At 36.1% G+C, this 14,219-nt stretch overlaps 1 long non-coding RNA gene across 1 annotated transcript in view; it reads right to left on the reverse strand.

Annotated features, from left to right (window-relative positions):
• LOC108544242 (uncharacterized) overlaps positions 1-7,978 on the reverse strand; it is a 41,083-nt gene extending 33,105 nt beyond the window's left edge. The window contains exons 1-2 of the long non-coding RNA XR_001889777.1: positions 7,888-7,978; positions 6,778-6,968 (exon numbers count right to left, since the gene is read on the reverse strand). This is a non-coding gene — a long non-coding RNA (uncharacterized LOC108544242). The remainder of the gene's footprint in view (positions 1-6,777; positions 6,969-7,887) is intronic.
• Positions 7,979-14,219: the final 6,241 nt, after the last annotated feature.

Genomic DNA, 14,219 nt, shown 5'->3' on the forward strand with positions numbered 1-14,219 from the left:
TTTTTTTTTTTTTTTTTTTTTTTTTCCTCTCAGTTCACATTAGTTGGGATATTAAAAAGAGACAATCAAAAGAATTTGGGGATGTGGTGGCTCACGCCTGTAATCCCAGCACTTTGGGAGGCTGAGGCGGGTGGATCACAAGGTCAGGAATTCGAGACCAGCCTGGCCAACATGCTGAAACCCCGTCTCTACCACAAAAATACAAAAATTAGCTGGGCATGGTGGCATGTGCCTGTAATCCCAGCTACTCGGGAGGCCGAGGTAGGAGAATTGCTTGAACCCAGGAGGCAGAGGTTGCAGTGAGCCGAGATCATGCCACTGCACTCCATCCTGGGCGACAGAGAGACACTCCATTTCAAAAAAAAAAAAAAAAAAAAAAAAAAAAAGAGAGAGAGAGATTTGAGGCTAATCAGGGATAATGGCAAGAAACCAAGAATTCTGAAGAGTAGGTGTTAAAGGAGGTCTGAGATAAAGCTGAAATAACTTTAGTAATTTATGTAAATGATACAATGAAGCTAAGAATAGGGAATGTGTATGTAATGGAGTCAGGTTAATTAGAAGGAGGGAAATGATTTCAGAGGAGCACACTGAGTTCAAAATTGGAAACGAAACTAAAGGAAGCCAAAATGTAGACATTTTCAGAGAAGTAAATTCTGAGAAAAAATCAAATGTTAAAGGTATTGGAAATTTTGAAAGATGAAGAGAAGAAAAATGCCAAGTTGTCCTGTAAATACAAAGGTTTGAAGGATGACTTATGGGCAGACAGCAGCTATTTCAGAACTCTTCAGGCTGAGGGTGGAAGAGAGGGTTGAAATGCCATTGTATGAAAGGCTGACCTCTCTGGGGCCTTAACAGAAGTCTTGATTCAATTGTCAGAGTCACTATGTAATTTTTCAACAGGAGTCTAGATGGAGAGAAGTCTACAGCAGAGCAAAAATGGATAATGCACATTTTGTCTTTATTGCATCATGCATGAAGAAAAAAGAATCCTGCTTCTCCCACATCCACTCATGCAGACCCAAAAACACTCAACATAGACTCAGCCATATTCTCATCACATCAGTTCTAGATATTGAGACTACACAGTTCAAAGCATATGGCCTTTGACTTCAGGCAGACCTCAGATCACGTCCTAACCCTGCCGCTCACTAGCTGCATTAATGAAATAATAATCCTTAACTTCTCACCTACTCCACAGGGTAGGTATAAGGATTAAATGAGGTATAAGTTACAAAGTGCTTAGCCTAGATTCTGGTACATTCTAATCGGTAGTAGTGATTATTCTTCTTAGGCTGCTATAAGAGGAAGAATCTCTGATCAGACTCAGAAACACTGTGAAGGGTTGCTAGGAGAACTTGAAGAACTGCTGCCATTGAAGCCAGTGGTCTATATCTCAGCAACCTCCAATGTCTCTATGTGGGTGACACCCAGCATACTGCTTGGGGAGATCCTACTAGAGATAATATTAACCACACATTCAAACGAAACTTTCCTACATGGTGTGATTTGGGGAAAACTCAGACTGTTCTCCAGTTAGTCCGCCATAATGCCTAAAATTCTCTCATCAAGGACAAATTCCTTTGAGGGGAAAGATCCAATAAAAGATGAGGAACTTTTGTAAAACATTAATCATAATGCATATTATATATTTATTTTTAACCCCCAGCACCTATCATAGTGTCAGATAAAGAGTAGGTGATTAATAAATTATTCTTAAAATTTCACTGGATAAGTGTATATCACAAATATACTATGCCTCCAACACTGTGCAAGGCTTTGGGGAGGCAATAGGGAACAAAATAAGTGAGGTTATTGCCTTTACTGAGCTTCTGATCTAGTGAATAAATGAATTAATTCATTAGTGAAGTAACAATAGAACTGTTTAGATGTTTGGACCATATGACCTTAAATTTTTGCTAATGTTTTATAATATTCATTGATTTACCTCCAACTGTAATTTATCACAATTGTATTAACTACTCTAAAATGCAGAGCAGTGTATGGTGACTATGGTGGTTCATGCCTATAATACCAACACTTTGGGAGGTCAAGGTGGGAAGATTGCTTGAATCAAGGAGTTCAAGTCCAGCTTGGGCAACATAGTGAGACCCCTATCTCTGCAAAGAAATAAAAAATTAGTTGGTTGTGATGGCACACTCTTGTAGCCCCAGCTACTCAAGAAACTGAAGTGGTAGAATTGCTTGAGCCCGGGAGGTAGAGGCTGCAGTAAGCCATGATTGTGTCACTGCACTCCAGCCTGAGTGACAGAGCAAGACCCTGTCTCAAAAAATAATAATAAAATACATAGCAAATAAATATGGTAAGCAAAAAGACCCAAAATTAAGTTTTCTTAAAATGCATTTTAAAATGTCGAACACTCACCTCCTTCCATGTAGTCTTATTCTATTCAGACAACTGTTTCACCAAGTAAGCCAAATGTAGTTATATTCAGATGCCCTGAAGGATTATTTTGCAATTTGGGGATATGCTCTTCGCGAGGACGTATTGACGACTGAGTTGCCTAAGCTGGACTTGAAGAAGAGGGAACAAAAGGCTTAAGCAGAGATAAAAAAAATTATTCTGAAACATAAATTGGGTGTTACTTTCCCCAAAACGGTTGAAAAAAATAAAGTCAAAAGAAGAGGGCAATCTGTAGGGAAAAACTGGGAAAGCTAATGAAGTAGACCAAAAGACTAAGGGTGTCATTAATGCAAAACAATACATTGTTTAGAACACACGCAAGGTTATCTAATTTTGTGAAGTCTGTGCTTTTCATTGTCTTCAGCTATTTTATAATTCTGTAGAGGTAGACATTAACCTGAAGAAAACTGATAACAATGCAACTAATTCTTGGTTAGAGGCATGCAAATAAACTCTGTCCAGTGGAAATTCAATTGACTTCCCTCTCCCACTGTTGAAGAAGCTAGCTTTGCATCTATTAAGCAAATTTAAATCAGCCTTTCTGATGAGCTTGTGTATTGGTTGGCTGTTTAAATTCTCCTTTGTAGCAACCCATTTTAACAACTTTTCCAGTTCCTTCACTAATTAGTGAGTGAAATAAAAATGTTGACATGTATCTATTTTATATTTGTATGAGTCATGATTATATCCTCTTTTATCATTTGTCCTTTACCAATAGTATGCAAACCAAGTGAAATATCCCCACTGTAGTCTTTATAACTCCTTCCTCTTAAAAGAAATGAAGACTGAGACAAGTTGATCCATAGAAAGTGATTTGATCTAATAAGATCAAATAGCATACATAGAAATACAATTCCTACAGACATGGATTTGATAAAGCAATCATTTTACCTTCCTGAAAGGAGTATAAAAGGGCATTTCAGAAGTCCTGGAGGATTTACACCTTGCCCGCAGTGGAAGAAAATAATTATATTAGCCTCAAACCATCACCACAGGCTCATTTCAAATAACTATGAGGAACTATAGCCATATAAGCCAGTAGGTATTTAGTATTGTATAGATCTATTTAGAGATGATCATTTAGAGAAATGAATCAAATTTTATTAGTTTGAGGACAGGAATTTCAGTTCACCAAAAATTATGTCCCTATCTAAGCGTACTTTCCTTACTTCTAGAAGTTAGCAGTGCCCACATTCTCTTCAGTCCCTTTTTCATCACATAATAAGGTCATTCTAAAAGTGGAACGGTATTTCTTTTTTTAATGTGTTCATAACATCTGGTTTGCTAAATCTAACATAATTTATATTGCTGCTCAATTCCCATTATTGTGTCATTATTCATGGGTTGGTTATTGCAAAACTTGGACTTGGCTAATGATTTGAGACTGGCCATGTGACAGGTCTGAGGCAGTGACTCTACACAAGAAACAACATATGATGAGGCCCAAAGACACATGTTCTCTTAAAGAAAGCAATATACTCAAGTTATATGAAACTCAGGTCAGACTTTTAGAAATGGACTTTTGCAAATATAAAGCATATAATTCCCAAAAGATGATCCTCTTATAGGTCTGAAGATTCAAAATGTTATGAAAGAAATAAACATGAATGTACATAGAGATGTGGAATATGTAATTCATTAACAACCATACTTTTCTCATTATATTTAGTAGAAACAAAGCTTCACCAAGGGCCTAGAAACCCAACTCACTACAGCCTACAGTGAATTATTCATCTATGTAATGCGTAATTTTACCAAATGACTTCTAAGACCCCTTTAAGCATGTAGAAAGTATATGTTTTAAATTTTTTCATACTTTTCAGTTTTCATAAAACTTCAACACAAGTGAAAATTTTAGACAGTGGATTTTGAATAAACAAAAGAAAACTTTGAATTCAAACTCATCCAGGAAGATTTAGAATTAAAAGTAAGATGAGTTTATTATTTAAATCATTTTTTAAAACAGGCACAATCAAGATAAATGATAGAAATCTTAGTAAAGCCCTCTGGAACCTGACTAAAGGAGGCAGAAGACAACTTTGGCACAAATGTGCTGAAAGATGGAGTGAGGAAGATGTGAGCTCAGTCAATGTTAGATAGGCCAAGTCTAAGGTGGAAATTCCACCAGGTACTGGAGCTCATGAGAGATGTCAGGGCAGGAGATATAAAATTGAGCTCTAAAGCCATAAAACAGTGAACAGAGGCAAACAAGCCATCCAAGAATTTCAGAGAAGGACTGAGAAAAGAAGAAGGAAAAAACAACTGTACACTTCTCCAAAGCCAAGAAAGAGAGCGAAGGTTCAAGCACCCCGAAAGATAAAAGCGGAGCTCTATTCATGCTCCACCAAATTTGGCAACAGGCTCCAAAAATTATGGAATAATGGAGATTTTCAATTGGCAACAACAACAACAAAAAAGCTACTATAGTCCTTGCTTCCTGAAAGTTAAAGATAGTAATTCTGTATTTTCACTCAGAATCAGAGGTGTAATAAATTTTTCTAGATTGGACAGATATATGTGAACTCTTGTAACTTTCTACTGTACAAGATCAACCTGGGAGCACCTGGAAAAAAAGTGTGCTTTCTCTCTTTTATTGATTTTTTACAGAGATGATTTTAATCAGAAAATACAAAATTGAGATTAAGATTTAGCATGCTGCAAAAACTATGCATCTACAGTCAAAAGTGTTGAAAAACAAGATCTTTATGAAACAAACATGATGTATTTTATATAATATCTATAAAATATAAAAGGCTACAGATTCATTCAAGGCTAGTAAATAATGAAAACTAACCACATGCAAATGCTAAAAGAGTCAGAGATAATCATGAAAAACTGTGATGGTAGTTGTATTTAGGGAGCGGTGAGAAGCAGGTTTTTAAAAGATAAAATGCAAAGGTTTCACCTGTACAGTTTGGTAGCACAGAGAAGAGGTTAGCAGCCCTGAAGAAAATAAAATTCCAGGGTTTAGACAGGCTACCTGAAGACATTTACAGAGCATTATTTAAACAGACGGCAAGCTCTGTTGCTGCTTAGCTGCTGTTTATTCCCAGAATCTTCTTCCCCTAGCTAGGTCACCATAAGATCCAAGCAGTGCTTGTACATAATTATTCTCAAGGCAACCACACAACAGAGAGCTGGAAATGCGTCTCGGTTGAATAGTGTTCTCTTGATTTGACAAACGCCCTTTTGCATCTATCTGCACATCCTCCTGTAACATTTGCAGGCACTGAATTGTGCCAAAGAGTTTTGACAAATCCTCAGGTGCAGTCAGTAGCTTTTCCTTTTCTTTCTTTTTATATTGGGAGGGATGGGGGATAAGAGGTGGGGAAATGTGCTAGGGTGCCACAGGTACCATTGTGAGCCTTAGAATGTTTCCCAAGTAGAAAAGAAGTAAACATCACTAGAGACAGGATTTCTAAAGCCGTTGTGCTTGTTAAAAAGACAAACAAAGAAAGACTTATGGGGCAAAAATAACAAACCAGCTCTCCATTCATTTTCCAAATCCTTCTAAGGGTTTAAAATAGTTAAACTAAGGCTGGCACATCTTTAACTACTAAACAACACATTCCTTATCTAGTTTTTATGACTCCTCACACAATTTATATTCCTGCTAAGAACCCTGTCTGGCTTCTTCCCCAAACCCATGCCATACAGGAGCCTGGCTCCATGGCAGCCCTCAGGGTCCAGGCTGTGGGAATCCAGGAAGGTAGGGCTATTGTAACAAGGTCCTGCCAGTGGTGAAAGCCCTTTGGCCAAGAGCATTGTAGGAAGCGCATTGTATGAATTCTGTCTTGTCTTGACAACCTTGTGTGATCCTTAACATCAGAATTTCATTAATATGAATATAAAATGACACACTCTTTTAAAACACTAATAATCTATTAGAATTTAAGGCAATGTCATGCCACAGCATTGAGAAGAAAAAGCAAATCTATATGACACTCCAGCAGAGTAAATATTGAATATCAACACAGTATAATTTAAAGGCCAAAACTGATTGTGGTTTCACCAACAGCCAATCATCTTACAGACTACTTCATACCAACAAAGCTTAGGGTGTATCTAAGCATATGGCAGCACTACTAAGAAATATTGTCCCTGTTCTACATCGTCATTGCCCTAGACAACAGATGACATCCCACACTGCCGTGTCTGCTCCCAATTCTCGCTAAGACCACTTTATCACAGCATCCCCTGTACAAGTCTCTTTCCTACATACTCATTCATTGGATCCTTGTCCCATTGGGAACACACTTTATTTATGGAGAGGAAAAAACATGAAAAACATGGTTTAAAGTCAGAGAGGCAAAGGTTGAAATCTCAATCCTACCACTTAGAAGATCTGCTGCTCACCTTCTCAGATGGCATTATCTGTCACATGTTCCCTTAAAAAGTCAAAGATCGGGGATTCTGGGATGAGCAGGGGACAGATTTCCTGGTGACTCAGGCACTGTCTCTATTCTCCAGATGGTGATGATCTGAGCTTCATCCATACCCTCCATTTTGGTTCTTGCTAAGGGGCTACTCACTCTATGCTACAGAGGCTCTCCAGCAGTCATGTGCAATCAAAAATAAAAACAATACATTTCTTATTAATAGCATTTCTATTTGGCCCTAAATTAAACTGAAGAAATGTCTGGCCTCTGTTCTGCTGTCAAATAATAATGCCACTATTTGCACAGTGCTTATTATATGCCAAGCACTTTACACACAGTATCTCATTTCACCCTAACAAGAACACTGTGGAATAGGTGCTATTCCTCATCATTCTGCAGATGAGGAAATTTGAGCACTGTGAGTTTGCATGACTTGCCTATGTTAAAAGGCTATCCAGTGGCTGGACCTAGATTCAAATGCAGGTAATCTCTACCCTGAGCCTGAATTTTTAACCACTCCCCTCTACTAACTCAAAGTAGTAGTACTGGGCTGAGAAGAAATGCCTTCTCACTGTTCACAGTACGAAATGGAAAGAATGGGAGGAAAAAAAAAATAAGAGAAGAGCACAGTAAGAGAAAAACATTTTATCAAGAAGACTTAATTAAAAACAGGCATTATGAACAGATCAGCATGGTAATACAGGGAGACAAAGCATAAAGCATTTTAGGGACTTAACTAACAGCTAAAGAGAGAACACATCTCCATAATTTTATAATTGTCAATGTGTGATAATCTTCCAAGTTTTAAGACAGTGCTTATCAGACTGTACTGTAACTATCACTTTTCACATTTATTTCCCTCTTATACTAAGAATGTGGTCAGAGTCCTTTTCATCCTTGTATCTACAGAGCTTAGCCCCATGACTGGCACCCAGCAGACAATCAAATAGTGTTGGATGAATGAGTGAATTGAATACTGAAAACTCCATTTAGTGTTTATGGGTGCCAAACATTTAAGGATTTTTAGGGAAAAAGCAAACCACAGAGGCCTGAGGCAGTAAAGTGCCTTAAGGAAGAAGATCTTTACCTGGATCATGTAGAATGAGTGGTATTTTAACTTCACTAAGGACTGATTGAAAGATGACAGGGTGTTGTTTTAATGGCATTCCAGCTTTTCTCGACTAAACTTGCCAATTCTAGGAACAAATGCTTACAAATGCAATATTGTTTTCTTTTATGAGCTAGGTTGAATAATCCTGGGACCAAAAGCTGTGAATAAAAGATAGTACATTTTGGCAAACTATAAAAAAGAAAGGTGCTAAAGTAAAACTAATTAGAAAATGTATGCCAAGAAAAAAATCAAGAATCTGTTTTTCAAGAATTGTCCCTTCATATAATTGCCTATGGGCTTTCTATTATCTGGTAAAATACTGCAGTATTCCAACAGCCTAATTTAGATTTCTACCACTCCCTAATCCTAACAGGTGTTTAAAGAATTTCATGGTCTTCTGATTACTACTTTAGAAACATATTTACATAAATAATACACAGTGATGTTGCTTTGGCACCAACATACATTTTCAGAGTTACTCTTCACAAAGGATACTGAAATTATAACAGAAGATAATCTATTCTAACTTAAGAGGCATACTCAGAACAAGCCATCACTCTTCTGTATTTCTAATACATCATTTTCTTCATTAGATTTTTCTAGTACAACCTTTCCACCCATATGCATTCTTCAATGACATAAGTTTACATTCAATTGATTGCTTATGGCAATCAATTCCTTAAAAGCTACTCTTGAGTTAGGTGCCCGAGTTTATATATGCATCATAATTTTCAGAAAAAAAAAATTTAATTGTCATAATCAGCCATGGACATAGAGTTAGAAAATTTAGGAACCAAATTGGAAGAGATAAGGTAGAAATTTATTACAATTGTTTTATGCCTTTATTAACATAGATGGAATCATTTTCAGTGCCAAAATTTGGGGTGTTTTAATGATCATTAATTATTTCATTCCATAACATTTACCTTTGAAAACATGTTGGGACTCTGATGTTGAATTAAACTACAGCTGGGTTCTTTGTTTGTCATGTACAACATTGATATTTTGATGAAGCACGGGCATCCTTTGCATATAAGTTTAGTATTGCTGCTGTAACAAAGTAGAACAAACTTAGTGGCTTAAAACAACAGTTTATTACAGTTCTGTAGGTCAGAAGTCTAGTACAGGTCACACCAGACTAAAATAAAAATGTAGGCAGGCTGGAGGTTCTAGGAGGTAATCTGTTTCCTATTCATTTGGATTGCTGGTAGATTTCAACTTCTTGCAGATGTAGAACTGAGATCCCCATTTTCTTCCTGTCTGTAGCTGAAGGTCTTTCCCACTGCATTCTTTGGCTCATGGTCACCTGCATGCAGCTTCAATTCCAGCAAAAACAGGTACAATTGTACTCATGTCTCATCTTTTTGACCCAACATTATGCCTTTCTTTTCCACTTTTAGGGACTTGTATGATTAGATTGAGCCCATGTGTATAATCTGGGATAATCTCCCCATATCAAGGTCCTTAACTTTAATCATATCCCCAAAGTCTGTCTTTTTATTATTATTATACTTTAAGTTTTGGGATACATGTGCAGAACATGCAGGTTTGTTTCATAGGTATACACATGCCATGGTGGTTTGCTGCACCCATCAACCTGTCATCTGCATTAGGTATTTCTCCTAATGCTACCCCTCCCCTTGCCCTCAGCCTCCAACAGGCCCTGGTGTGTGATGTTTCCCTCTCTGTGTCCATGTGTTCTCATTGTTCAACTCCCACTTATGAGTGAGAACATGCTATGTTTGGTTTTCTGTTCCTGTGTTAGTTTGCTGACAATGATGGTTTCCAGCTTTATCCATGTCCCTGCAAAGGAAATGAACTTTTTCATGAATCTTTTTTCATGTCTGCATAGTGTATATCCCATGATGTATATGTGCTACATTTTCTTTATCCAGTCTATCATTGATGGGCATTTGGGTTGGTTCCAAGTATTTGCTTTTGTGAATAGTGCTGCAATAAACATATATGTGCATGTGTCTTTATAGCAGAATGATTTATAATCCTTTGGGTATATACCCAATAATGGGATTGCTGGGTCAAATGGTATTTCTGGTTCTAGGTCCTTGAGGAATCACCATACTGTCTCCCACAGTGTCTTCAACACTGGTTGAACTAATTTACAGGCCAACAAACCCAAAGTCTCTTTTAAGAAATTCACAGGTACCTGGGAGTAGGGTGTGGACATCTTTGGGGGTCATTATTCTGCTTTGCACACTTCTTCAGAATAATTTTGTATTTTAAAATAAAAATACACCAAATTGAAAAGGAAACAAATATACCTAAATATAGTTAGTGAAAGAAATGTTTAAGCAAATTTGTGGTTTAGTTATATGTCCGCATCTTCACTAATGCTTTAAATAATAAGATCAAGTGGTGAGTCTACTAACCCTTTTTCAAAGGGTTCAGCATAAATGATACTTTAATTTATTAGAAAAAAACTATAAATGTAATATGAAAATACGTGTGAGTTCCATTGGTAACAATGTCACAGTTACTGCCAATACTATTGTGCTTTGTTGCTTATGCTTATAATTGAAAAACATGATAAATTTCAGTTTTAAATCTGTTTAAAAAAAGAAAGATGTATGTGCACCCCTCACTCCCAAAATTACACAACTCCTGAGTTTTTAAATCCTAAATTCCTGGTACAGAGATTCTAAAGTTCTGAATTAATCTTTTTTTTCCAGTATATTTTAGTGCAAACTTCTAGGGCAGAGATTTTTAGATTGGGCTATACAAAATGAAAACTAGTGACTTTTTAAAAACCCATCTGAGAACATAGGTCCCAGGCAAACTAGAACCCAAAGCCAAGATCATCTGCAGCAAAAGCCATTGGAACAACTAACTAGCAGCAACACTTAGATGAAGCTTAACCAACCCATGGCCCAACGAGCTACATGCAGCCCAGGATGGCTTTGAATGAATCCCAACACAAATTTGTAAACTTTCTTAAAAGACTTTTGCAATTTTTTTTTTAAGCTCATCAGCTATCGTTAGTGTATTTTATGTGTGGCCCAATACAATTCTTTTTCTCTCAATGTGGCCGAGGGAAGCCAAAAGCTTGTACATTCCTGACTTAGATGGTAATTTTGGTGAATTGATGGTGATGCTAGAAATCTAAAACAGAGCAAGGGTGGTGAAGATTATTTGATGGGCTCATCAGTAGACTCAACCCAAGGAAATGATCAGTGACCTTATAGAAACATTAGCAGAACTTCCTGAATTAAAATGCAAAGAGAAGACAAGATGTAAAAGAAAAACAAACAAAACAGAATAAAACAGAATAGCCAATAGTTATGGGACAATTTCAAAAGATGTAATATTACAGAATGCAAGAATATAAAGAAAGAGAAAATGAGACAAAAGAAATATTTGAAGTAATAATGACCAAGAAATTTCCAAAATTAATTATAGACAACAAACCACAGATCAAGGAAGCTCAGAGATACCCCGAGAATAAATAACCTCTCTTTCCTCCCTCCAAAAACAAAAACTATCTATAGGCATATCATATTCAAGCTGTGGAAAACTGAATGCAAAGAGAAAATCTGGAAAGTAACCAGAAAGAAATAAAATGCTTTACCTTTACAGGAACAGGAATAATAATTACAGTGGACTTCTCACCAGAAACTATGCAAGCAATATTTAAAATATTTAAAGTAACAAGCAAAATATTTAAAGTGTTAAAAGAAAAAAACCTGGAATTCTATATCAAAATACATTGTCCTTCATAAATGAAACAAAAATGTCCTTCATAAATGAAACAAAAATATTTTATCAAACAAAAACTGAGGGACTTCATTGCCAGCATATCTATCATGTAAAAAATGTGTAAAGATTGTCTTTAGATAGAATGAAAACTATGTAAGCCAGATACTTTAGTCTACGTTTAAAAAGAAGAACAAGGGAAAAGAATAAAAAAAGAAAAATTAAATCTTTTATTTTTCATATTCTTAATTGATTAAAAGATAACTATTTATTGCTTATTTATTGTTACTAAATAATAACAACTTCTATCTTCTGGATAATTAGAAGAATGACAGCAACGTCACAAGAGATGCAAGGGACAAATCAGGACTACATGTGAAATGGAGTACTTTTATTTGAAGGTGAACTTAGATTTGTTAAAATTTTATATTGTAAACTACAGGACAACCACTAACAATATTTGTAAAAGTAAGATAATATGCTAAGAGAGATAGGAAAATGGAATTATATAAAATGCTCAATTAAAATGAAAGAAGTCAGAAAAGACAGCTTTTGGCAACAAATAAAAAACAGTAAAAACGTGGTTGATATTAATCCAAGTATATTAATAATCACTTTAAAGACAAATGGTCCATATATATTAATTAAAAGACACATTGTCAGAGTGAATTAACAAACAACTGAACTATATGTTGCATACAAGAAATTTACTTTACATATAGACTCTGACAGGATAAATGTAAAGGGATGGAAAAAGATATACTGTGCTAACACTGATCCAAAGAAAGCTGAAGTAACTCAATTAATTTGAGACAATGCAGACTTCAGAATAAGAAAAAATGCCATGGATAAACAAAGCAATGATTAAATGATAAAGGGAATGATTATCCAAAAAGTCACAACAATCCTAACAATAGAGCATCAAACTATGTGAGGCAAAAACTGATAGAACTTTAAGGCAAAATAGGTAAACTTACTATTATAGTTGGAGACTTAAACATCTATATTTCAGCAATTGATAGATCAAGCAGGCAGAAAATCAGTAAAGATTTAGTTGACCTAAACAGCAATATCAATCAATTTTATATAACTGGCATTTGTGGAATATGCCATTCAACAACACTAGAATATACTTTCTTCTTTGGATCACACAAAATGTTCAACAAGTTAGATCACATTCTGGGTCATAAAACACATCTTACCAAATTTAAGAGTATAGATATCACACAAAGTGTCAGCTCAGATAACAATGGAATTAAAACTAGAGATCAATAACAGAAAGAAAGATATCCTCCAAATCATCAAATATTTGGGAAATTAAACAATACACCATTTTTAAAGTTCCAGGATACATGTGCTGGATGTGCAGGTTCTTTACATAGGTAAACATGTGCCATGGTGGTTTGTTGCACCTACCAACCCATCACCTAGGTACTAAGCCCTACATGCATTTGCTATTTATCCTGATGCACTCCCTCCCCACACTCCCCTAACAGGCTCCAGTGTGTGTTGTTCACCTCCCTGTGTCCATGTGTTCTCATTGTTCAGCTCCCTCTTAGGAGTGAGAACATGGGGTGTTTGGTTTTCTGTTCCTGTGACAGTTTGCTGAGGATGATGCTTCCAGCTTCACCCATGTCCCCACGAAGGAAATTATCTCATTCCTTTTTATGGCTGCATAGTATTCTATTGTGTATATGTATCACATTCTCTATATTCAGTCTATCATTGATGGGCATTTGGGTTAATTCCATGTCTTTGCTATTGTGGATAGTGCTGCAATGAATATATACATGCATGTATCTTTGTAATGGAATGGTTTATATTCCTTTGAGTATATACTGAGTAACGGGATTGCTGGGTCAAATGGTATTTCTGGTTCTAGATCCTTGAGGAATCACCACACTTTCTTTCACAATGGTTGAACTAATTTATATTCCCACCAACAGTGTAAAAGCATTCCTATTTCTCCACAGCCTCACCAGCGTCTGTTTCTTGACTTTTTAATAATTGTCATTCTAACCAGTGTGAGATGGTTTCTCATTGTGGTTTTGATTTGCATTTCTCTAATGATCAGTGATGTTGAGCTTTTTTTCATATGGTTATTGGCCACATGAATGTCTTCTTTTGAGAAGTGTCTGTTCATGTCCTTTGCCCACTTTTAGATGGGGTTGTTTGCTCTTTTCTTGTAAATTTGTTTAAGTTCCTTGTAGATTCTGGATATTAGACCTTTGTCAGATGAGTAGATTGTGAAAGCTTTCCCCCATTCTGTGAAAGCTTTCCCCCATTCTGTAAGTTGTGTGTTCACTCTGATGATAGTTTCTTTTACTGTGCAGAAGCTCTTTAGTTTAATTAGATCTCATTTGTCAATTTTAGCTTTTATTGCAATTGCTTTTGGCATTTTTGTCATGAAGTCTTGGCCCATGCCTATGCTCTGAAAGGTATTGCCCAGATTATCTTTTAGGGTTTTTATGGTGTTGGATTTTACATTTAAGTTTTTTAGCAATCTTAATTTTTTGTATAAGGTACAAGGAAGGGGTCCAATTTCAGTTTTCTGCATATGGCTAGCCAGTTTTCCCAGCACCATTTATTACATAGGTAAT

This window comes from Rhinopithecus bieti, unplaced genomic scaffold (assembly GCF_001698545.2).
Source record: "Rhinopithecus bieti isolate Rb0 unplaced genomic scaffold, ASM169854v2 scaffold_25971, whole genome shotgun sequence".
In the NCBI taxonomy this organism is placed as follows: Eukaryota; Metazoa; Chordata; class Mammalia; order Primates; family Cercopithecidae; genus Rhinopithecus; species Rhinopithecus bieti.